At 46.4% G+C, this 24,607-nt stretch overlaps 1 long non-coding RNA gene across 6 annotated transcripts in view; it reads left to right on the top strand.

Annotated features, from left to right (window-relative positions):
• The first annotated feature begins 619 nt into the window (after window positions 1–619).
• Window positions 620–24,607, top strand: part of LOC138758785 (uncharacterized) — a 90,434-nt gene continuing 66,446 nt past the window's right edge. The window contains exons 1-3 of one of the 6 annotated variants that reach the window (XR_011354441.1): window positions 620–702; window positions 1,140–1,431; window positions 2,084–2,240. This is a non-coding gene — a long non-coding RNA (uncharacterized lncRNA). Of the gene's footprint in view, window positions 703–1,139; window positions 1,432–2,083; window positions 2,343–24,607 lie in introns of those variants that run through there. The other 5 variants (XR_011354440.1, XR_011354439.1, XR_011354442.1 and 2 more) reach the window with 5 other exon arrangements.

Below are 24,607 nucleotides of genomic sequence, written 5' to 3'. Positions count from 1 at the left end.
ACAGCTTGGACTCTTCCACAGTAGTTTTCAATTCACTATCTGAAATAATTTAATGCTGTGCTGTTTATCTCTCAACCTTTTTAGCCTTCAAGTTACGGACTGTATACATCATTTAAGTAGTCGTAAGCTTTTGCAACAAAGCAGGGGACTTGGACTGTAATGAGCATTCTGACAATAACTTCTTAAACTAAATTCTAAGCTTCTGAGCCAGGATTGATTCCAAGAAAAAAGATGTTAAATTGAGCAGTGTTTGTTTATGACAACAGTGGTTTGATAGTCCAACTTCATTTGCCGAACCAGCTTTGATATGGTCAGAATTGATGTATAGCACCAAGCCTGTGTAAATGCAACTTGTTTATACATTTGTCAACTTAATGTTTGCTGAAAATTTATGTTTTAAGTGTGGGATCTATAAAAGAAAAATGTGTCAGCGTGTTTTTCATCTTTTAAGTCCATTACAATTCTCACACTGTGGGGATGCCTGAAAGTTTAGATCCGAAAGTTACAAAGTTTTAAGAGGATGGGTGGTCAATAGGAAATTAATTTCAGACATTTTGGACCTGACTGTCATTCCAGAGGAGAGCATGATGGCAAATCAGGAATGCGGACTTGTGAGCGTTGTTCTCTGATCACCAATCCATAAGGTGCAGAAATCAAAACAGAAAATGCTGGAAAAGACCTCTCAGCCAGTCAGCTTCTGTGGTGAGATAATTTGAATCATGAAACAATAATCGTTGCTCTTCACGGACTGACTTCCCGAGCATTTCCGGTACATTTATTAACGCTTCAGATTCAGAGAGCATCACGGTTAGTGAAGGAGGGTGTTATGGTTAGTGCAATACTGACACAGCGCTAACCACTACATTCGGATCTCGTGCTGTCTTTAAGGAATTTGTATGTTCTCCTGGTGTCTGCACACATTCCTCTGAGGCTCCGATTTCCTTCCACCTTCCAAAAATATAAGGAGTTTGTGGGTGTAATTGGGCAGCATGGATTTGTGGGTTGGAAGGGCCTGTTACCATGATGTCTGTCTAAATATAAACATTTTTTTTAAATTAAATGTAAAATTTAAATTTTATTACAAAAACCCTTCACTCCATAATGTTCTATTGATCATCTATAATTTGTGTTTTGTGCAGGAATTCGTCAAGGAAACATCTACATCTCATTTGTGACATCGTTATGAGTAAGTCATTGGTTAGTGGATGGTGTTGTCGTGAAGCACAAACCTGTCCTGATGCAGTGAAATTACATACCAGGATGGGAGTGATCATACCTTTTGAGTTCTCCCTCCATCCACGACCCCACTTCTTTATTTCTCTAACTGCTCAACTCAGTGAATACCAGAGATTAAAGCAATGAGTTTCCTGACTGAGATGGGTCAGGTTCACACAAGGCATCATGCATGTGATAATTGAACCATTCTGAAAGGTTAGAGATTTTACATTTGTATGGGACATTTCATGAATTATAATTATGATTTCTTGATATGATGTAGTATTGCACTCCATGCAACCTGATAAACTTTCTAGTATTGTCGGAAACTAAGAATGGCATTTGGCAAGATGTTGTATTGTTACACAAAGGACACCCAATCCCATCCTTTCAAATTAATGAAAGATCTATGAACAGAAAGGGAGAATATGACTGAGGTAATCAAAATTCACCATAATTTTTAGAATCACCAACCTCAAAAGGAAGGTTGTGCCAAAATATGAAAAGTGTTTACATTAGGGAGAGCAGCAAGTGACTGGAACAGAAAATGCTGAGAGAATATTCAAATTAACACAATCTCAATGGAAGTACAGTCTGGTGAGGAACTTGGCAGCATTAATGGGAGAAAAAGAACTGTTGATGTTTCAGGCCAAGACACTGTATCGGGTCTCATTCTGAAACATTTATAATCATTTTCCTCTCTGATGCTGCTCGACCCTCCCGAGGTCCTCCAGTAGATTGTGCTTAGCTACACACCCCAGCATCTGCAGCCTCCTGTCTCTCTCAAAATAAAACATGGTTATATCACTGTTTCAGAGATCCTGTAGATATAACATTACCTCCAAATTAGTGTGTATTTTTACTCCAGGGTCACAGGAAGCAAGCAATGTTCCAAACAGACTAAAACCAGCCTTTATCGGCAGAATTCGCACAGATGTGGGCAGAACTGAGGAGGGAGCAACTGATGTTGAGGGAAGACTCAAGTATTCAGCACTGGGAATCTGTTCTACAAATTGTCACTGAGGGTATGGCAATGAAGGTTGAAAGGAGAATGAACATTGAGGAAATCTGCTTAGAATGTCATTAAGTGTACTCTGCTGTCTATAAAAGAAAAGGTTCCTACATTAGATATGAGAATTTCATGGAGATTCATGGGGAAATCAAGTTCAAGTTTATTCGTCATTAGATTGTACAAAAACAACCCAGAACAGTGTTTTCTGGTCCTCAGTGCAACACACTACATGACACATACAGACTATGATACATATGCACAGCACTTGAATACAAATATTAAAATTAATAAATATTATTGTTAAATAAATAGTAGAGTAGCGGAGGGTTTATAAGAGTAGTTTATTCAGTTGTTCAGCAGTCTCACTGCCCGTGGGAAGAAACTTTCTCAGCCTGGCGTTTCGACTCTGTTACTCCTGTATCTCTTTCCTGAGTAGCTGAAAGACGTTGTGCCCAAGGGATCCTCAATAATTTTGTGTGACCTCTTTAGACATCAGTTGGTGGGCGGAGTGTGGGGAGACCCCAGTGATTCTGTCTGATCCATGTAGCATTTTAAACGGGTCCCTCTACCCAAAGTTTGCACTAGCTATCAAACATTCACTTTTACAATGATCTACCCTCACCTACTTTATTCTCCCCACATTCCCATTAAATACACGTCCCCAAGATTCCATCTCTCATCTAATTCATGGTAGCCAATTAACCTCCTCACCTGCACCTCTTTAGGATGTCTGAGGCAACCAGAGACCCAGAAATTCAGAGGGAGAACCTACAAGTTGCACACAGACAGCACCATGAACCTGGTACATTGGAATGGTGCCTCTCATGGCTGCATCACCGCCCTCCTCTTGTATAAATCCAGTAAGCTTATAATGCAGGTGCCAAGTCTGGCCCCTCATTAGATGGAGATTGAACTGTATTAGAAAATAATTCTTTTTGTTTCGCTCTGGTGAATCAAAAAAATGAGTGTGATAGCCACGTTTTGTGAGGAGTTTGAGGAGATTTGGTGCGTCATCAAGGATTGTTGAATGCCTTCAGGTGGACCATAGAGAGCATTCTGACTGGTTGCATCACTGTCTGGTATGGAGGTCCCAGACTAGAATTGTGAACTCGGTCAGCGCCATCACGGGCATCAGTCTTCACTCCCTCGAGGACATCTATAAAAGGTGAGTCTCAAAAAAAACCCATCTCTCTCCTCAAGGAAACCCATCACCCTGGACCTGCCCTCTTCACGCTGCTACCATTGACATGCAGGTACAGGAGCCCGAAGATGAACCCCCAATGGTACAAAAACAGTTTCTTCCTCTCTGCCATGAGATTTCTGAAAGAACAATGAGCCATAGACACTGCCTCACTTTTATCTTATTTTGGACCAATTTATATTTTAATGTAATTTATAGCATTTTTGCCCCTGTGATGCTGCCACAAAACAATGAATTTTGTGACACATGCTCATGACAATAAATTCTGATTTGGATCTTCTCATTCTAATACCTCATCAGAGATATTTTTCCTGTCTATGAATGATAAGTTTCTGCACTCCTTGCTACTGTGTGTTTAATTTTCACGGGCTTAAGAGTTTAAGATTTAATTCAACAAGGAAAGAGGCCCTTTTGGCCTATGAGCCCATGCTGCCCAGTTGACCTACAACCTCCCAGTACCTTTTGAAGGGTGGGATGAAACTGATGCATCTGAGGAAAACCCACACAGACATGGGGAGAGCATACAAACTCCTTACAGAGAGCACCTGAACTGCTTCTCCTAGAACAAGCCCTACAAGTAAGAACTTCAGTAGATTGTGTTTGCATGTAAAATCTGCTGAGACTCAACAGTGAATTTCAGAATAAACAAACAATATTGCGTGCCCATAGTTTCCCAACGACCACGAGGGGCTCCGATCCTTGTCCAATGTGTGTCAAAAGAATTATGGTTTCCCAACGACCATGAGGGGGTCCGATCCTTGTCCAATGTGTGTCAAAAGAATTATGGTTTCCCAACGACCACAAGGGGTTCCGATCCTTGTCCAATGTGTGTCAAAAGAATTATGGTTTCCCAACGACCACGAGGGGCTCCGATCCTTGTCCAATGTGTGTCAAAAGAATTATGGTTTCCCAACCACCACGAGGGGCTCTGATCCTTGTCCAATGTGTGTCAAAAGAATTATGGTGTTAACATCACAAGTAATTTACAGATTTGGAAAATATATGTTGCTTGCAGCTGATGGATCTGATTGTTACTCCAGGTAATTTTAGCTTTTGTTTTATGGCTGTTGAGGTTTGGTTCTGTCTGTGATATTACTTCACTCAAACCCCATTTAGGGAGCAAGGTCCATAGTGTGGGCCTATAATGGCTGAGCAAATGGGGACTGGAGGTGAATGAAACAAATCAGGTAAAGATCAGAAGAGGAGAAACAGCACATGGCTCAGGACCTCGGTGCGCGCGGGATATACGTAGTGTGGTGAACTTCTTTATCTCTGATTACCTGGCTCCGCCCCATTCTGTGACTGTACCTGTGGCCCCTCCCTCTTTAACCTTGACCCCCCTCCCCAGAAAGCCCGGGCCATGACATAGGACAAGATCCCTGTCCATTGTGAATAAGTCTGTAGATCAGTGACTCACTCTCAGCCTCTCGAGTTATTTACTGCCCATCACAGAGATTGAGACTGAAACATACAAGTTGTACAGCAGAGGTGCAATAAATTCCATATTGTAACCCTGCTCCCCTGTAACACTCCCAAAAAACTGATCTATGCAGCCATTTCATTCAAGATTCCTTTATCATCATCTAATTGTACAGAACATGAAATATTACATGAAATTGCCTTCTGCCTGCCACAGGCAGTCAAAGAGTCACTACCAGTGTCATCTGACGCCCCTTGCAGTCGGAAAACAAAACAAAAGACAGTCCCTTCGGAGATATTCAGTGTCTATAGATTCACCTCCAACGCTCCCACAGCCTCTTCAGCCGCACAGACTCCTGTTTGATCCATCAGCAAACCACGCTCCAGATCCAACCCTTTGACACAATTAGGGAGCCTTCAGCGCTCGAGGCCATACGGGTGCCCTTCTTGCCCTTAGCACCCTCTTGAATCCCGGCTCCAATACCTGGTTCCCGTGAGCCAGTCTCTCACAGCCCGTGCAGGCCCTCCAACCACGTTACCAACTGCTCAAAGCTCTTGGCCGCCGAGCCTCTCACTGGTTCGCCGCCCTGGTCACCATCCCATAGGGTCAGCTCTTCCGCTTCTCCTTCTCAATGGGGTATGTTCTTCCCATCTCTGGTGTCTTGCTCCGGTTCACCGCGCCCTGGAATCTGCAACCCCTTGTGGTTTCTGCCCAATGAAGGTGCTGCTACCTTGGGAACAGAACTCTACAGTTGGAGTATTTTACTTATATACACTATCAGCTCCTTTAACTGGCCTTTTAAGGCTTATGTGGGGCTGACGGCTTTAGAACCTGGCAGTTGTACCCTTTGGAGTAACACTTTGTCTCCGCTCCCCACTCTCCTGGGACTGCACCAGCGACAGCACTGCTGTGATAGCAGATCCACCAATACTGCCATTTTGTGTGTGCATGTGTGTGTGTATGTGTGAGATACGCTAAAGATGGAGTGAGGAACGATAGACTTTAAAACACATTAGATTTTGGCCGGCCCAACTCCATGTGCACAAATGAATAGAAGTGGGTAAGGAGGTCGACCTTTATGGCCAGGTCACAGAGGGAGGAGTTGTCAGTAGAGGACAGGCCAGCCACTTATACACAGAGCAGCACAGAACAGTAAATACATATCACCACCTTCACCCCCTCTTTAATAAAACAAGCCCCAGTCCTAGAGGTTCAGCCGGTCGGGTGGCTTCCTCTTCCTCTATGACCTGCACAGCTCTGCTAGGGGTGTACTGGTCGCCTCCATTGCTGGTTGGGTGTCTTGAGACAAGGCTGTTGCCATAGGAGGTGGGGTTTGGTTGTCTGTGGGGGTGGTCATGGTGGTCAGCTTAGCTGGGTGAGAGTCCCGGGCATGTGGTGTGGGTGCCCGGGGGATTGTTGCTAGCCTGCACCAAGTCCCTGTAGGGGCCAATGGGGTGGATGGGCATCTCCATCATGTGCCAGGTCCCAGACAGGGACCGTGTCCTCATGGCTATCAGAGTACTGGATGTAAGCGTATTGTAGATTAACATGCAGGAGGTGCACCTCTTCCACCAACCAGTCGGTCTTATGGCTCTTCACGTGCTTCCTCAGCAGGACGGGTCCCGGAGATGTGAGCCAGGGTGGCAGAGTGGTTCCGGTCACCGACCTCCTGGGGAAGGAAAGCATGCGTTCATGTGGAGTCATATTTGTAGCAGTGCATAAGAGAGATTGGATGGCATGGTGTGTCTCTGGCAAGACTTCCTGCCAGTGAAACACCGCCAGGCCTTTTGACTTAAGGGCCAGGAGGTGACGTTTTCTCTCTCCACCTGGCCATTTCCCCTGGGATTATAGCTCATGGTCCTACTCATGGCTATGCCTCCAGCCAACAGGTACTGCTGTACCTGGTCGCTCATTAATGTGGACCCCCGATCACTATGGATATGGTCCAAGTACTTGAAGAGGGTGAACACTCTGTGGAGTGCCGATAACTGTGGCAAAGGTCATGCCAGGACAGGAGATGGTAAATGGGAATCTGAAGAACTTGACTATAACATTAAGGAAATAGACATTCCTATTGGTTGAGGGCAGGGGGTCCCTTGAAATTGACACTCAGTCATTCGAAGAGGCACGTGACCTTGATGAGGTGTGTCTTGTTGGGCCTGAAGAACTGCGGTTTACATTCTGCACAGATCTGACAGTGTCTGTCTGGTCAGAGACCTGATGTCCACCATGGAGTACGGGAGGTTCCGGGCTTTTATGAAGTGGAACAACCTCGTGACTCCGGGGTGGCAGAAGTCGTCGTGGAGGGACTGGAGGCGGTCGAGATGTGCACTGGTGCACGTCCCCCGGGATAGGGCATCTGAGTTTGCCTGGCTGGTACAGGATATCATAGTTATAGGTGGAGAGTTTGATTCTCCACCTCAGGATTTTATCATTCTTGATTTTACCCCACAGTTTTGTGTTAAATATGAAGGTGATGGCCCGTTGGTCCATCAGCGGGGTAAATCTTTTCCTGTCCAGGTAGTGATACCAATGGCACACAGCCTTAACGATCGCTTGTGCCTCCTTCTCAACAGAGGTGTGTCGTGTCTTGGGGCCATGAAGGGTGCGGGAAAAAAATGCTACTGGCCTGCCCGCCTGGTTGAGAGTGGCACCATTGCAAAGTGGAAGCATCACTCTCCACCTGGAATGGGATGGATTCATCCACGGCGTGCATCGTGGCTTTAGCGATGTCTCCTTTGATTTGGTTGAATGCTGCCTGGGCTTCTGCCAATAAGGGGAAGCTTTTGTACCTGACTAAGGGGTAGGCCTTATTGACATAATTGGGCACCCACTGGGCATAGTAAGAAAAGAACCCCAGGCACCGTTTCAGCACCTTGAGGTTGTGTAGTAGTGGGAGGTCTATAAGGGGACGCATGCGGTAGGGGTCAGGGGCAATGACATCATATGCCACGACACATCCAAGGAGGACCAGGCGAGTGGTGCTAAACATACACTTCTCCTTGTTATGTCAGATTCAGGGATTTGGATGTGCTGAGAAACTTTGCCAGGTTTGTGTCACGGTCCTGCTGGTCGTGGCTGCAGATGGTGACATTGTCAAGGTAGGGGAACGTTGCTGTCAGTTTATGCCTGTCTATCACCCTTTGGAACACTGAGACTCCACTGGTAACTCCAAAGGGCACCCTGAGGAAGTGATAGAGTCTGCCATCCACTTTGAAGGCAGTGTATTTGCGATCCCCTGGACGAACAGGGAGATGATGGTATGCCGATTTCAGGTCAATCATGGAGTACACTTTGTACTGGGCTATTTTATTGACCATATCGGCTATCCGGGGGAGGGTGTAAGCACCTAGCTGGATGAAGTGGTTTAATGTCTGACTGTAATTGATCACCATGCGGGGTTTGCTCCCACCTCCGACACCACAACCTGGGCCCACCAAGGGCTTGAACTGGGTGCTATGATCCCCTCCGCCAGGAGTCGCTACACCTTGGACTTTATAAATGCCCAATCCTCAGCACTATAGCGCCTGCTTTTCGTCGCAGAGGGGATATACAGAGGGTGGAGAGGCTGCAGGCAGGGTCAGCTGCCGGGGGGTTGTGTATCATTATGGGTGGTTGTAATCCTCTGAACGCCATTATCAAGCTCCTGAACTGGTTTTGGAAGTCAAGGCCCAGGAGTATTGGCACACAGAGCTGTGGCATCACAAGTAAATGAAAGTTATCATAACATTCACCTTCCACTTTTAATGAGGCTACACAGTACCTCCGGATCTCTGCAGATTGGTCCATCGCGGCCATAGAGATGGTGCTGCTTGTGGGCCTGAGAGAGAGAGTTTCTGCGCAGTGTCCGGGTGGATAAAGCTCTCTGTGATCCCTGTCGAACAGGCAGCTCATCCTTTTCCTGTTTACCTTGATCTTCCTCATTGAGTGGGCGATCAGATGAGGGCTGCCCTGGTTCAGGGTCACAGAAGCCAGGATCAGGTTGTTGTCCTTGCTGTTGGAGGGAAGGCCCAAACGGTAAGATGGTGGCCTCCATGTTGACCATGCTGTTGCATCGGAGGAAGAAGGCAGAAGAGACGCTAGGTAAGATGGGAATTCCTGAGTTGCGCACGCGGTTGAGCTGTTTGGGGTCGGACATGATGTCAGCGCCATGCTGCTCGCTTAGGAGGGTTTGGACTTACAGACATGCTGGTAATGTCCCTGCTTCCCGCATCCCAAATAGCTTGCCTCCTTAGCTGGACAGAGTTGTCGGGGGTGCTTCTGCTGGCCGCAGTAGTGGCACCTCGGGTGTCCGATCACAGCGGCGGCAGCGGTGGGTTGTGGCAAGCTGGAAGGCTATCTTCAGGGAAGTTTGTCCTCCATGACAAGTCGCTGACAAATGTAGTCAGACCTCACTCCAGCCACACAGGCATCTTGCACCACCTCCTCCACAAGCTGGGCTTTGGGCGCGGGGGCTGTAGCAGTGTTCTGACAGTCTCTCCCCTGGTCGTTCAGCGCTCAGAGGAACTTGTCCATGGGCTCACCAGATTGCTGTCTCCACAAGGCTAGTCAATATGGTGAGTACACTTCATTCACTTGGGGTCGGTAGAGTTGCGGAGTTCAGCCATGGCCTCCGGGTAGGTCGTGCAGTTCCGGATCATCAGGTGGCCAACTCTACCTTGCAAGACCTTGAGTTTCTTCTCATCAGAGTCCACCAGGCCCTCTGTGACTTTGAGGAAGTTTGTGAAGCAGGCAATCCACTGCTTGTACCATTTGGCAGCTCCGGGTGCCTGTGGATCAATTTCGAGGCAGTTGGGTCTCAGCAACTTGCCCATCCCATGTGGAAAACAAATGTGTATTAAATTGATATGCTCTATCAATGACTCCAAAGACTGAGTGAAGAACGATAGGCTTTAATACACATTAGATTTCAGCGGGCCCAACTCCACGTGCTCAAATGAATGGAAGGGGGCAGGGAGATCGACCTTTATGGCCAGGTGACAGGGGGAGGGATTAGTGGTCATCAGTGGGTGGGCCAGCCAATAACACACACAGCAGCACAGAACAGTGTGTATATCACCACTGTGTGTGTGTGTGTGTGTGTGTATGTGTGTGTGTGTGTTTGTGTGTGTGTGTGTGTGTGTGTGTGTGTGTGTGTGTGTGTGTGTGTGTGTGTGTGTGTGTGTGTGTGAGTTTATCTTTCTGAAGATTTTACATTCTCTGTGAGATTCCGATGAGAGATGATGTAATTGAAATGCAACAAAATTTTGAAGAATATTTTTGACAGAGTGCATAGATAGTGTCTTTCCAAGCTACCAAGTTATATCTACAGTGTGAGATCTGAGAAGAAGGAATTAATCATTTTGGACTGAAATTGATGTAGATGTTTGGAATTCTCTATCTTTGTAAATGCTCACTTATAATTTTCAAAAATGTTAATATTTTTGGATACCAGGGGCATGAAAATATTTGAGGGAATGTGGATGTGGGGCAGAGCATGGAGGTTGAGGAGCTGAATGGTCTATTCTTTTGCGTGTATCACAAAGAAGAGCACATCTTTGGGATGCTCTAGTTAAAATTTACAAGAAATGTAAAATTTTTCCCCAAGTGTGACAATGAAATTAGGAAAAATGCACCGTTGAGAGAAGCGGGCAATATATATCTAGAATTTGACCAGATAGATAAGATAGAAATGGAAATAATAGAAACTCCACTGTCAAAAAATGAGATGTCATAATTCCCATTATCTGAAAGACTCAACATTGAGTTCATTAAAGGAAATTAGCATTAGCTACTCATAATTATAGTTTACAGAACATGTAACTTAATTGAAGACGATGGGAATAATGTCTTTATTGTAGTTTGTAAAGGTGCAGAGAAATGTAGATTTAAATTTAGACATACAGCACCATAACAGGGCCTTCTGGCCCACGAGGCCTTGCCGCCCAATTACACCCAATTGACCTACAACCCCTGTACATTTTGAAGGAAGGGAAGAAACCCCAGCACCCGAAGGAAACCCATGCAGACACAGGCAGGATGTACAAATTCCTTACAGACAGCGCTGGATTCAACCAACAAAAATAATTTCTTCCATGACAGCATTCAGTAACATTTGACAAGCTTTATAGCACACAAGACTGCAGATTCCAGAATCTTAAAAGATTTTATACCTGTAATGTTTGCACAAAAGAACAATAATATTATCAATCCATGTAATGTGGAAAAATGGAGTTCAAAATAAACAGTAAAGTATTTTTCAGTTACTAATTAACAGAAGGGAATCAGAAGAATGAGAGTTTATCAGAAGTTGTAAAATTGGTTGATATTGACAGAAAAATAGCAGAAGTAATGAAGAATTATTTTGCCTCTGCATTTATGAGGAAACTTGTGTGGTTATATAGTTAAGACTGAAGATAATTGTTAATCCAGTTCTAAATGGAGATGCTGAACAATCAAGAAATGTGGTCAAGAGTTCAGGCTATTAGGGATTTCAATAGATGGAGAACTTCCTAAAAAATGCCAAGGAAGAGATAATAGAAAAATAATCAGCAAGAGAAATATGACAAATGGTCTGGACTCTAGCTTCATATTCTGAAATGATGTGGGACAACAGAGGATTTACTGGGGTCCACAGAGGAATGGACTCTGCTCTTTATATTCACAAAAGCAAAGCCGTCTGCAAAATTGTCCCAGTTTTACACCTTCAATAATACCTGTACATGTTGAGACCCTAGAAAAGATGAATCTCTTTCCATAATCTCAGAGCCACTTCTCATGAAAGCTAGAAATCAACGATAACATTCACAGATCCCTTTGTGCCTGAATACTTCTGGACTACCTGCAGAACCCTTCAAAGCACTTGAGAAATACCACTAAAGCGAATGAACATCAGTGTCCTATTACAGACCAACATCGCCACTACTGAGTCCCTGAGATGTTTGTATGACTGATAGGGTATGACCCACACGGGTCCCAGCTACACCTGCCTGTTTGTGGGCTTTGTGGAGAAATTCATGCTGAAAGCCTAAACAGACAAGGTCCCTTAACTCTTCCTCTGTTATATCGATGACTACATTTGGACTGCCTCATGCACCTGCGATGACCTTGTCAACTTCATTCACTTTGCTGCCAACTTCCACCCCAATCTCAAGCTCATCTGATCTGTCTCTGACAACACTCCCCTTCCTGGATCTCTCTCTCTTTCTCTCCATCTTGGGAGACAATCTTTCCATCAACATAAATCACAAACCCACTAACTCCCACAACTACCTTGACTACATTTCCTCACACCCTGTCCCCACCATCAACTTAGCCCTCACCTGCATCTCCTCTATTTCCCACTCATCTGCTCTGTCCCCCCTCTATCTCCAGACACAACAAACACAAGATTCCCCTTATCCTCACCTACCACCCCACCAGTCTCCTCAACAAAACACATTTTCCTCCGGAATTTCCAGCACTTGCAATAGGATTCCACTACCAGACACATCGTCCCCTCTCCTCCCCTCTCTGCTTTCTGTAGGATTTGCTCCCTCCGTGATTCTCTTGTGCACTCATCCCTCCCTACCTATTCCACCACTCCCCCCCGGCACTTGGATAAGCACCTTCATTCTGTCCGCATCAGTGATAGAGACCTCCCAGTGGCTAACATAGTACAAGACTGTCTGGGCCCTCTCCAGCAGGATGGCATTAGCATAGACTTTTCAGGTTTCTGCTAGCCTGGCCTCCTTTCCCTTCCCCCCTGTCTTTTTCCCCCAACTCTCCACCCCCTTCCCTCTCTATTCACCCAGTCATCCCTCCTTCCCCTGCTTGCTGCTGCCCTCCCTCCCTTCTCTACCTGTTACCTCCTGCCTTTGCAACCATGCCTCCCCTCTTACCCTTTTATTCAGTCGCCTGCCGGCATTTTTCCATACCTTGATAAGAGCTCAAGCCCGAAACATCAGTTCTGTATCTTTATCTGAGCTATATTAAGGACACTCTTTCTGGGGGCTTTACTGTTCCTGGGCTTTGGCTTGAAGTGAAAGTTGAGCTTGCAACGAACCAGCCAGTGGTCAGTGTGCATTCCACGCTGGGCATGACCCTGGTGTGGAGCACATCTCGTTTGTCTCTTTCTTGCACGAGGACGTAGTCCAGGAGGTGCCAGTGTTTGGATCGGGGATGCATCCAGGTAGTCTTCAGGCTGTCCCTCTGCTGAAAAAGGGTGTTTGTAATGACAAGCCGCTGTTCTGCGCAGAGCTCCAACAGGAGGCGCCCGTTGTCGTTGCACTTGCCGAAACCATGCTTGCCCAGGATTCCTGGCCAGGTTTCTGAGTCTTTGCCGACGCGAGCGTTGAAGTCGCCAAGGATGACAACCTTGTCGGCTGTAGGGGTCCGTTGAATGAGGTTGCGCAGGTCAGTGTAGAACTTGTCCTTTTCTGCTGGTTCCGCCTGGAGGGTTGGAGCATAGACAGTGATGAGGGTGATGCAATGCTTGTTTTGAAGGGGGAGTCGCATGAACATGATCCGATCCGAGTGGCCTGTCGGGAGGTTTTCGAGTTTGGAGGCAATGAAGTTCTTGACCATGAAGCCTACACCAGATAGGCGTCGTTCATCCATAGGCTTGCCAGACCAGTAGAGTGTGTAGCCCACGCTGCGTTCTTGGAGGCTGCCTACATCTGCAAGGCGGACTTCACTGAGAGCGGTTATGTCGATGTCAAGTCTGAGGAGTTCATGTGCAATGAGGGCAGACCGACGTTCAGGTCGGTCAGCCTTGTCCAGCATGGTTCTGATGTTCCAGCATGCTAGCTTGAGTTTGTGAGCATCTTTTGAGGGGGAGGACGTGGAGGGGGAGGACGTGGAGGGGGAGGATGTGGACCTGTCCTCGGGCCTGTGCAAAGGAGCTTTTAGGTGGAGTGCAGTGCGCGCAGTACTGGCACCACCCTTTACACCCATGCTTCGTATGCCGTGGCCAAGCAAGCTGGGACGTGGCAGCGAGGTCCTTGGGTCGTAGGTTTTATATCAGAGTGGCCTTCTCCTATGCAGGTTTCTTACTCGGGCTGGAGGGGTCTGCCTCCCCTCCTAGGTCGGTCCATACTGCCCGGACCGTGGCCGAGGCCGCCGCTGCTTTCCCTGTGCCCAGACTGGGGCCGCCGCCTCCTACTTTCTGCCCAGACCGGGGCCTCCGCCAGCCTCACTCGACCGAGGCCGGGGCGGCCGCCTCCCCTTAGCTCTTGCCCGGATCGGGGCCGCCGCCGCCTACCCTCTGCCCGGACCGGGGCCGGGGCCGCCGCTGCTTTCCCTGTGCCCGGACCGGGGCCGCCACCTCCTACGTTCTGCCCGGACCGGGGCCTCCATCAGCCTCACTCGACCGAGGCCAGGGCCGCCGCCTCCCCTTTGCTCTTGCCCGGATCGGGCAAGATTCCTCCAGCATTATCCACAGCAGTGGAAACCTGCAGTCAGACGAAGTGAGAGGAAACTTCCAGGCAAACCTCAAAGCAAAGCTCAAGGATGCAATCCGCCTCACGGACTCGTCCCCTGAAACCCTCTGGGATCAGCTGAAGACTACCATACTGCAATCCACTGAAGAGGTACTGGGCTTCTCCTCCAGGAAAAACAAGGACTGGTTCGACGAAAACAGCCAGGAAATCCAGGAGCTGCTGGCAAAGAAGCGAGCTGCCCACCAGGCTTACCTTACAAAGCTGTCCTGGCCAGAGAAGAAACAAGCCTTCCGTCGCGCATGCAGGCATCTTCAGCGCAAACTCTGGGAGGTCCAAAATGAGTGGTGGACTAGCCTCGCCAAGCGAACCCAGCTCAGCACGGACGTTGGCGACTTCAGGGGTTTTTACGAGGCTCTAAAGGCTGTGTACCGCCCCTCACCCCAAGTCCAAAGCCCGCTGCGCAGCTCAGACGGCAAAGTCCTCCTCAGCGACAAGATCTCTATCCTCAACCGATGGTCAGAACACTTCCAATCTCTTTTCAGTGCCAATCGCTCAGTCCAAGATTCTGCCCTGCTCCAGTTCCCTCAACAGCCCCTAAAGCTAGAGCTGGATGAGGTCCTCACCCGGGAAGAGACATATAAGGCAATCGAACAACTGAAAAGTGGCAAAGCAGCAGGTATGGATGGAATCCCCCAGAGGTCTGGAAGGCTGGCGGCAAAACTCTGCATGTCAAACTGCATGAGTTTTTCAAGCTTTGTTGGGACCAAGGAAAACTGCCTCAGGACCTTCGTGATGCCATCATCATCACCCTGTATAAAAACAAAGGCGAGAAATCAGACTGCTCAAACTGCAGGGGAATCACGTTGCTCTCCATTGCAGGCAAAATCTTCGCTAGGATTCTTCTAAATAGAATAATACCTAGTGTCTCCGAGAATGTTCTCCCAGAATCTCAGTGCGGCTTTCGCGCAAACAGAGGAACCACTGACATGGTCTTTGCCCTCAGACAGCTCCAAGAAAAGTGCAGAGAACAAAACAAAGGACTCTACATCACCTTTGTTGACCTCACCAAAGCCTTCGACACCGTGAGCAGGAAAGGGCTTTGGCAAATACTAGAGCGCATCGGATGCCCCCCAAAGTTCCTCAACATGGTTATCCAACTGCACGAAAACCAACAAGGTCGGGTCAGATACAGCAATGAACTCTCTGAACCCTTCTCCATTAACAATGGCATGAAGCAAGGCTGCGTTCTCGCACCAACCCTCTTTTCAATCTTCTTCAGCATGATGCTGAACCAAGCCATGAAAGACCTCAACAATGAAGATGCTGTTTACATCCGGTACCACACGGATGGCAGTCTCTTCAATCTGAGGCGCCTGCAAGCTCACACCAAGACACAAGAGCAACTTGTCCGTGAACTACTCTTTGCAGACGATGCCGCTTTAGTTGCCCATTCAGAGCCAGCTCTTCAGCGCTTGACGTCCTGTTTTGCGGAAACTGCCAAAATGTTTGGCCTGGAAGTCTGCCTGAAGAAAACTGAGGTCCTCCATCAGCCAGCTCCCCACCATGACTACCAGCCCCCCTACATCTCCATCGGGCACACAAAACTGAAAACGGTCAACCAGTTTACCTATCTCAGCTGCACCATTTCATCAGAAGCAAGGATCGACAACGAGATAGAAAACAGACTTGCCAAGGCAAATAGCGCCTTTGGAAGTCTACACAAAAGAGTCTGGAAAAAAAACCAACTGAAAAACCTCACAAAGATAAGCGTATACAGAGCCGTTGTCATACCCACACTCCTGTTCGGCTCCGAATCATGGGTCCTCTACCGGCATCACCTACGGCTCCTAGAACGCTTCCACCAGCGTTGTCTCCGCTCCATCCTCAACATTCATTGGAGCGACTTCATCCCTAACATTGAAGTACTCGAGATGGCAGAGGCCGACAGCATCGAATCCATGCTGCTGAAGATCCAACTGTGCTGGGTAGGTCACGTCTCCAGAATGGAGGACCATCGCCTTCCCAAGATCGTGTTATATGGCGAGCTCTCCACTGGCCACCGTGACAGAGGAGCACCAAAGAAGAGGTATAAGGACTGCCTAAAGAAATCTCTTGGTGCCTGCCACATTGACCACCGCCAGTGGGCTGATATCGCCTCAAACTGTGCATCTTGGCGCCTCACAGTTCGGCGGGCAGCAACCTCCTTTGAAGAAGACCACAGAGCCCACCTCACTGACAAAAGACAAAGGAGGAAAAACCCAACACCCAACCCCAACCAACCAATTTTCCCCTGCAACCGCTGCAACCGTGTCTGCCTGTCCCGCATCGGACTTGTCAGCCACAAACAAGTCTGCAGCTGACGTGGACATTTTACCCCCTCCATAAATCTTCGTCCACGAAGCCAAGCCAAAGAAGATTAAGGACACTGTTGATTTTCTCCAACATTGTGTTTTTACCATGTGCTTGTATGCCCAGCACCAGACCCCTCTAACACATACTGTACTCCAAATTCTGCCTCAGAAAGAGGGTACAAGGTGGATAGACAAAACTATTCAGGGATGTTTGCAAACTTTCCTCAAAAAATAGCAAAAGTCTCACTGATGTGTGGAAATATCTGGCCCAGGCCTATACAAAGAGGGGAGACTGAAAACTTACAAGAGTCCAGAGGGCAGAGTAAACGGCAGAAAGTGCCCACCAGCTCTCACAACTCACAACTAACCCTAACCCATAAGCACCACCTACCTCACCCATGACAGAGTCTGCAACTTCTTCCTTGGCCTTGTAACCCACAGAAATCAAATGGAAGAAAGGCATTTTTAATCCCATGGACTGATTTTGGAAACACCTTTATCGAAGTCCTTTGACAAGTATGTTCTTCACAAAGGCCAGAGAACGTGAAGCCAAGCAAACAGCAGCGGAATGAATTGCAGTTTGGCTGCAGAACTGAAACTAGACCGTTGGGATCAAAGGTACTGGATCAGAGTAAAGTAGAGGTGGGTTGAAGTCACCGGCGATTGGTGTTCAGGCCATAAATGACTGGAGAAGGAAGAGCAGTTTCAGAAATTGTGAATGACATAAAATCAAGAGTGGTGTATAGATAGTCCTAGAAAAATGTAACAAAAGCATGAATAACTAGAAGCCGAATGCATTTCATGTTGTAATAAGATGAGTTAATAATGATTAATACAGACTGTGAATAAGTCTTTGGAAAATAGAAGACAAAAATAGCATGGAACAGCTCTCTTAAAGCTTACACGAAAGTGAAGATCAAAAGATACAGTGTGAATCTAAAGATAAACATTTTTATTTGGGATGTGGGAATGATCTGGATCTCACTGTTAGTAATAGTGGTGGAAACTGAGTCTTAGAGGGTGGAATAAAGCCCTACAGCCCAGCTTGAGGCAATCAGCATTGTTATAAGGGAATTGTACAGGCTTTGGCAGTAAAATGAGTGGCGGGCTTTCAGAGAAAGAATAAGGAAAGGGTCTGACCAGACCACAGAGCAAAGAGTTGGCATGGTTCAAAGGGCTGAATGGCCTAAATGGATGTTTGGATGCACAAATCACACGCTGCTTAGTCTATACGAAGGCAAATAAAACTGTTTATGTTTTTAAATTTAGACATACAGGCCCTTCTAGTTCATGAGCCCATGCTGCCCAATCACATCAAATTGATCTACAACCCCTGATGTTTTTGAAGGATGGAAGAAAACCTGAGTGCCCAGAGGAAACCCCTGAAGACATGGGGAGAACATACAAACTCCTTACACACAGCACTGGATTCGAACCCAAATCACTCATGCTGTAACAATGTCTCTCTAACAACTGCACTAGCGGTGCAGAGCTTGTTGATTTATTTCTTGAGGAATAGCAATGAAGAGCAGAGCAGCATTTTTACACTGGCATAGAATCATAGTGAGATTGAATTGGAAAACTGCATCTAGTTCTAGTCTCCAAAAAGAAGGAGAATCTCCAAGGATTGTAGGGCACTGGAGAAGATGCATCTCCAAGATGGAGCATCTCCAAGGAAGGTAGGGCACTGGAGAAGATGCATCTCCAAGAAGGAGAATCTCCAAGAATGATAGGGCACTGGAGAAGATGCATCTCCAAGAAGGAGAATCTCCAAAGATTGTATGGCACTGGAGAAGATGCACCTGCAAGCAGGAGAATCTCCAAGGAAGGTATGGGACTGGAAAAGATGCATCCCCAAGAAGGAGAATCTCCAAGGAAGGTAGGGCACTGGAGAAGATGCATCTCCAAGAAGGAGAATCTCCAAGGATGGTAGGCCACTGGAGAAGATGCATCTCCAAGGATGGTAGGGCACTGGAGAAGATGCATCTCCAAGAAGGAGAATCTCCAAGGAAGGTAGGGCACTGGAGAAGGTGCATCTCCAAGAAGGAGAATCTCCAAGGATGGTAGGGCACTGGAGAAGATGCATCTCCAAGAAGGAGAATCTCCAAGGATGGTAGGGCACTGGAGAAGATGCATCTCCAAGAAGGAGAATCTCCAAGGAAGGTAGGGCACTGGAGAAGATGCATCTCCAAGAAGGAGAATCTCCAAGGATGGTAGGGCACTGGAGAAGGTGCATCTCCAAGAAGGAGAATCTCCAAGGATGGTAGGCCACTGGAGAAGATGCATCTCCAAGGATGGTAGGGCACTGGAGAAGATGCATCTCCAAGAAGGAGAATCTCCAAGGAAGGTAGGGCACTGGAGAAGATGCATCTCCAAGAAGGAGAATCTCCAAGAATGGTAGGGCACTGGAGAAGATACATCTCCAAGAAGGAGAATCTCCGAGGATGGTAGGGCACTGGAGAAGGTGCATCTCCAAGAAGGAGAATCTCCAAGGATGATAGGGCACTGGACAAGGTGCATCTCCAAGCAGGAGAATCTCCAAGGATGGTAGGGCACTGGATTAGGTGCATTTACCAAGTAATTTTAAGATGTGATGGATACGTGCTGAGTGTTACATTAATGTCCAACGGATCCCCAGCAAACATTTGTGAAATTGGTCAAAATTTAAGAATTACCATGGAGCTTTAGAATCACACAGTGAGATAGATTGTATAGATCTTGCTGTTAGAGGTGTGACAAATTTGTAATCGATGCATTGTTGCAGCATTGAAGCCAGTTCTAGAAATTCCAAGAATAACCGAGTAAGTGGCTGCTTTGGAGCTAAGGGGAAATGCTGAGGGGAGGCAACTTCCTGAGTGTGTGGATCATTGAGTTCTGCCCCAAATACATATGTCACATGTAGCCCATCTTCATTGTGAGGTGTGGATGATCACAAGCAAGAGTTGGCAGCACGTTACTCTGATATCAGTTGAAGTAAAAATCTGTGGTCAGTGAAGGAACCAATGAGGGGGCTTCCTCAGTCGTGAAGCTGAGGCTTGCAGATGCTTTGTGTGAGCCACTAATGCATTGTAGAAGCAGGCAAGGCTACCGGCCACCATCATGTCAACCTTCTACAGGAGCTCTATCGAGAACATCCTGGCCTGGCTAGTACGGTTGCTGCAAGGAAATGGATTTGAGGTCAATCCACAGGGCCATAAGAGTAACAGAGAGAATCACTGGAGTCTCCCCCCTCCCTCCATTGAGGTGATCTATCGGGATCGTTGTGTGAAGAAGCGCTAAGTATCTTTCAGCTGTTCCATTGGGAAAGAGATGCAGGAGTATTAGAGCCAGCGCTACCAGGCCGAGGAACAGCCTCTTCCCACAGGCAGTGAGAACACTGAACGACCAAAGGAACTGTTCACACTCACCATCCGAGACTCTCATATTCATGAAACAATATTTATGTAATTATTTATGTATATGAATACTTGTCCTGCATATGTATTGTTTGCTTGTATGTGTGTTATATCTGGTTGTGTGTCTGCATTTGTTGTACTGAGGACCAGAGAACACTGCTTCATTGGGTTGTATTTAATAACTATAAACTTGACATGACTTGATTAACTGGTGCTTCATTGACTCCCTCTTACGGTGCTCCCAATTTGCTCTATGCATGTTCGCTATGGATCATGGATTGGATCCAAAAGCACCAATTCATGGCAGCAATGGAGGAAGTTTGTGCCACACAGCCTCTGCTGTCATTAGGTCAGCAGCTGGTGGCAGGAAACAACCAGCGAATCGCACAAGGAAGATCTGGGGTTCATTTCCTAATGGACACAATTTCACCTGGTGTGATCCAACCTGAGTAAAGTCATATTTATGCCTGATTTGGAGGTGGAAAACACTTTTTTCCATTTATTTTGCGCTATTTTTTAAATGTAATTTTTTAGTGATTTTTGCACTGTGGTGCTGCCACAAAACAACACATTTTGCGACACACATTCATGACAATAAACTTTGATACTGATTCTGATGGATCCACTTTTGAGCTAAAATTATTTATAAAGATGACAGCAGAATTAAGAAGCCATGAGCACCAGGAAATAATTAAGAGTTCTTTCCTCTAGAAAAGAGAAAATGGAGTGGTGATCTGATTGAGGTATTTAAATTCATGAAAATATTTGAAAGGGCTAATGTGGAGAAAGTGTCTCCACCTGTGAGCAGGTCAAAAATTGCAAGATAGTCTATGTCTGGAATGAGCTGCCAGAGGGAGCTACAGATGTGGGTAAAATTACAATGTTCACGCAAGTATTGACCAACTGCAGGCTGACGGGACCAGCCCAGAATGCCAACTTGGTCAGCGTGGATGAGTTGGGCCAAATGGCACGTTCTGTGTTGTAAGTTGTAAGCGAAAGGTCCTCATTACAAAGGCCAAACAGGAATTTGGGGAAACGTCTGTGTGTGGAACATGGTTAGAATGTGGAATTCCCTACCCCAATGCGGTGAATAACGTTGATACATTTCCCATAGTTTTTTCCACTACATCGAGCAATGTTATTCAGACCATCAAAACCTTGGCAGATCTCAGAAGAATCCCATCAGTTCAAGTCCTGTACTATTTCTCTGTAACTTAATCTTTCTGGCATGTCTAATTGTTCCGACATCCACCTGTACATTGTAATTTACATTAATTGATCTCTCAGCATGGCATTGGAGTGTGGGAGTAAACTGGATCACCAGAAGGAAATCCAAATAGTTACTGAATGAAAGTTCTCCTCCACACAAACAGAAATTCACTGACCCACCCACCCCTCCCCCCCCCCCCCCCAAAAGCTTGGGGATCGTACCCAGGCAGGTAGAGAGATGTGGCAGCAGCACTAACTGCTACCCCATCCTTAGGGCAAGCCTGTATGACTGAGGCAGGAAAGGTTGGAAGGACTTGCTGAAAGAGAGCAATTAAAATTTGGCAAGTGGATTTAGTGGGTGTCAGCACATTCCAGTGATGGAGGGTCATTGATCTGAAATCCGAGCATTGTTGCTTTCTCTGGAGGTGGTAGCTGTTCTGCTGAGTATTTCCAGCATTTTGATGTGGTTAAATGGATTTATAATATTGTAAATAAACGATCAGAGTTGCTGTCACAATCAGGAAATACTGGACCATAGAGGATGTGAGAATATCTGATTTCACTTCAACCCCATAGGGTATTGAAGGAAATGAAATGGTAATGTAGGTGCTCTGGTTGAAATCTACCAGTACAGTTCCCAGATGAAACAGGACTGCTGTACAGGGAGTCAGTGGAAACTACGGACATGTTATCACAGCAGTCGAGATTGATCTTGCGTCCAGGACACATGGGCAATAATTTCCCCCACCACATCTTTAAGTATGTATTCAAAAAATTTTTTACAGTGGATCATTCATCATGTATCCCAGACCGTCAGGTTCATCAAATCCCTTGATTCAATTCTCAGAATATCTTTTATCAGTGAATTTCTGTTCTGAAAAATGATTATTATTCAAACATTTAAATTCCCCAAGGGGGCGCAATTAGACTTGTATTAATTGAAATGGAGCCAGCACAATGCAATGACATTCATAGAAGCTATTTTAGAAACATTGTCTTGTAATGGGATAATATGGGAAAAACCCCAACAAAGAATGGAAATAATTGCTGTCTGCATATTAATGAAGGGGAGTACCTGAGGTTTTGTTTCTTGCAAAATCATTTGGCCGCACTGATTTCATCTGACTGCAACAGTAACCATTCGATAAAATAATTTCCCTGACAAATCCCACACACTTGGGGTTGTTTTTTGGTTGGTGTTTGTGGAAAACATGACATAAAGAAGCCCCCATTCTTCTACGTTTTATTCATCAGCAGGGAAACATCTTATAGATATCATGAAAATAAGTGTAATTCCATATTTTTTACACGTTCCTATTATGAGATAGAGCCACTTTTTCAGTAATTTTTCCAAAAGCTCGTCATACTTTTTCTGGAAACATTGACCACTTCTCGAATTGTATGGTTTGTACCCTAATATCGTTCTACACTCAGATTTCCGATTTATTGTCAGAGTACATACATGACATCACATACAAACCTGAGATTCCTTTTCCTGCAGGCGAGGCAGAATTACCACTAATTGGTAGTGCAAAATAAACTGTACATAGCATATTGATGTAAACAAATAAAGAAGTGTATGCAGATAACAAATGTAAGCTGACTGTGCCATACAGAGAGAATAGAAAAAAAATAAAGTGGAAAAGTAAGAGTCCTTAAATGAGTTTGTGTTGGGGAATCTGATGGTGGAGTCTTGTGGCACCTGCAATATATCTCTTTCCTGATGGCAGCAGTGAGAACACCCCCTGGACCAGTTCTCTCAGAAAGATTTAATCATCCAGATGGCCCCATTTTATCAATTGCCCCTCCTGCATGTGCCAGCTGTGTTCTCCATCCATAGTGTCTTGCAGCGTGGTGACAGAAGATATCAGTAAGAGTGAAAGTGTGCAGAGTAAATTTACAAGGATGTTGCCAGGACTTGAGGAACTGAGTTACAGGGAAAAGTGAAGCTGCACCCTGGAGAGTTGGAGAATGAGGGAAGTGTGGTGAACTGCTGTACACTCATTGATTTGGCTCCGCCCCATTCTGTGACTGGACACATGGCTCCTCCCTCTCGATCCTGTATAAAGACTCCAACACCATAACCCCTCCCCAGAAAGCCTGAGTCACAGAATAGGATGACCTTCATTTATTGTAAAGAAAAGCCTATAGTTCTGTAACTCTAGTCTTTTGAGTTATCGATAGAGCATCAATTTTATTTACAATTATTTTTCCAATGATGAAGCCTGATGAGCCTGAATTCGACCCACAATCTCCAAAGCCTCAGATTACTTTAAACTCTGGCAATGCTGCTTTGAAGGTCCTTCTACAGAACTCCACCAGAAACATGGCCATGGAAGAAAACAAGCTGCACCTCCTCTTCTCCCGGGTTGGATATTGAGCGTTCCCGATGATCAGGGTTGCCTCAATGTACATGGAGGCAATGAACATACTCAAGGACTAGAACAGGGAGAAAGTCAATGAGGTATATGCCGGGCACATGCTGGCTACCCACAGACAGCGACTGCGTGAATCAAGCAATGAGTTCCTCCGGGCCCTGCACGGACTCACACGAGCATGCAACTTCAAGTCGGTGTCAGACACCCAAAACATGAAGGACATGATCCAGGTCACCTTTGTCGTAGGCATCAGGTTGGAATACATGCACTAGAAGCTACTTAAGCAGAGTAAGTTAGACTTAAGAGGGGCAATTGACCTTGTGAAATTGCTGGAGATCACCCTCCGCAATGTAGAAGCACACTCAGTGCAGGGTCCTTACAGGGTCCGCCATCTTGGGACGCAGGTCCACAGGTCAGCAGCCCTCTAACATGAACTCACCACAGCCACAGTCTCCCAGGAGCACCTGAAGTGTTATTTTGTGGCCAACCAAAGCATCCCCAAAAACACTGCCTGGTGAAGGATGCTACATGCTTGGTGCAGAAAGAAGGGGCAACTCTGTGAAGGTACGTCGATCACAGCTGCCTTCCAATCCCAGCACTGCTGCATGTGTAGTATGGGAGCCACTATCTTGGCCACCATCAGCTTCCAGGGACAACCACGTTGCGACACCAGGACCACCATTTGGATACCGCTAATTTTCAGGGATAAGCTCGTCACCGCATGGGCACTGCCTTTATGCTTCCGGACTACAAGTCAACACAGGGCCACACTACCAACCGACACTAGCCTCAGTGGTACTGAATCAAAGCAGTCCACATCAACCCTCCTGGTCTATGATGGACATCTCAATCAATGATCAGGAGACGAGATGCCTTTTGGATAGCGGGAGCACTGAGAGTTTTATCCATCCTGATACAGTGCAAAGCAAGTAGGCTATAAAGTTGCCATGGTCTCAAAAAGTCCCACTCAGCTAAGATCCGCAGCTACATCATTTTGTCTCTGACCATGCAGGGCATGATGTACAGCA

Source organism: Narcine bancroftii, chromosome 3, assembly GCF_036971445.1.
Source record: "Narcine bancroftii isolate sNarBan1 chromosome 3, sNarBan1.hap1, whole genome shotgun sequence".
Lineage (NCBI taxonomy): Eukaryota > Metazoa > Chordata > Chondrichthyes > Torpediniformes > Narcinidae > Narcine > Narcine bancroftii.
Note: the sequence above shows the minus strand (reverse complement) of the source record. Positions and strands in the feature narration are given on the sequence as shown.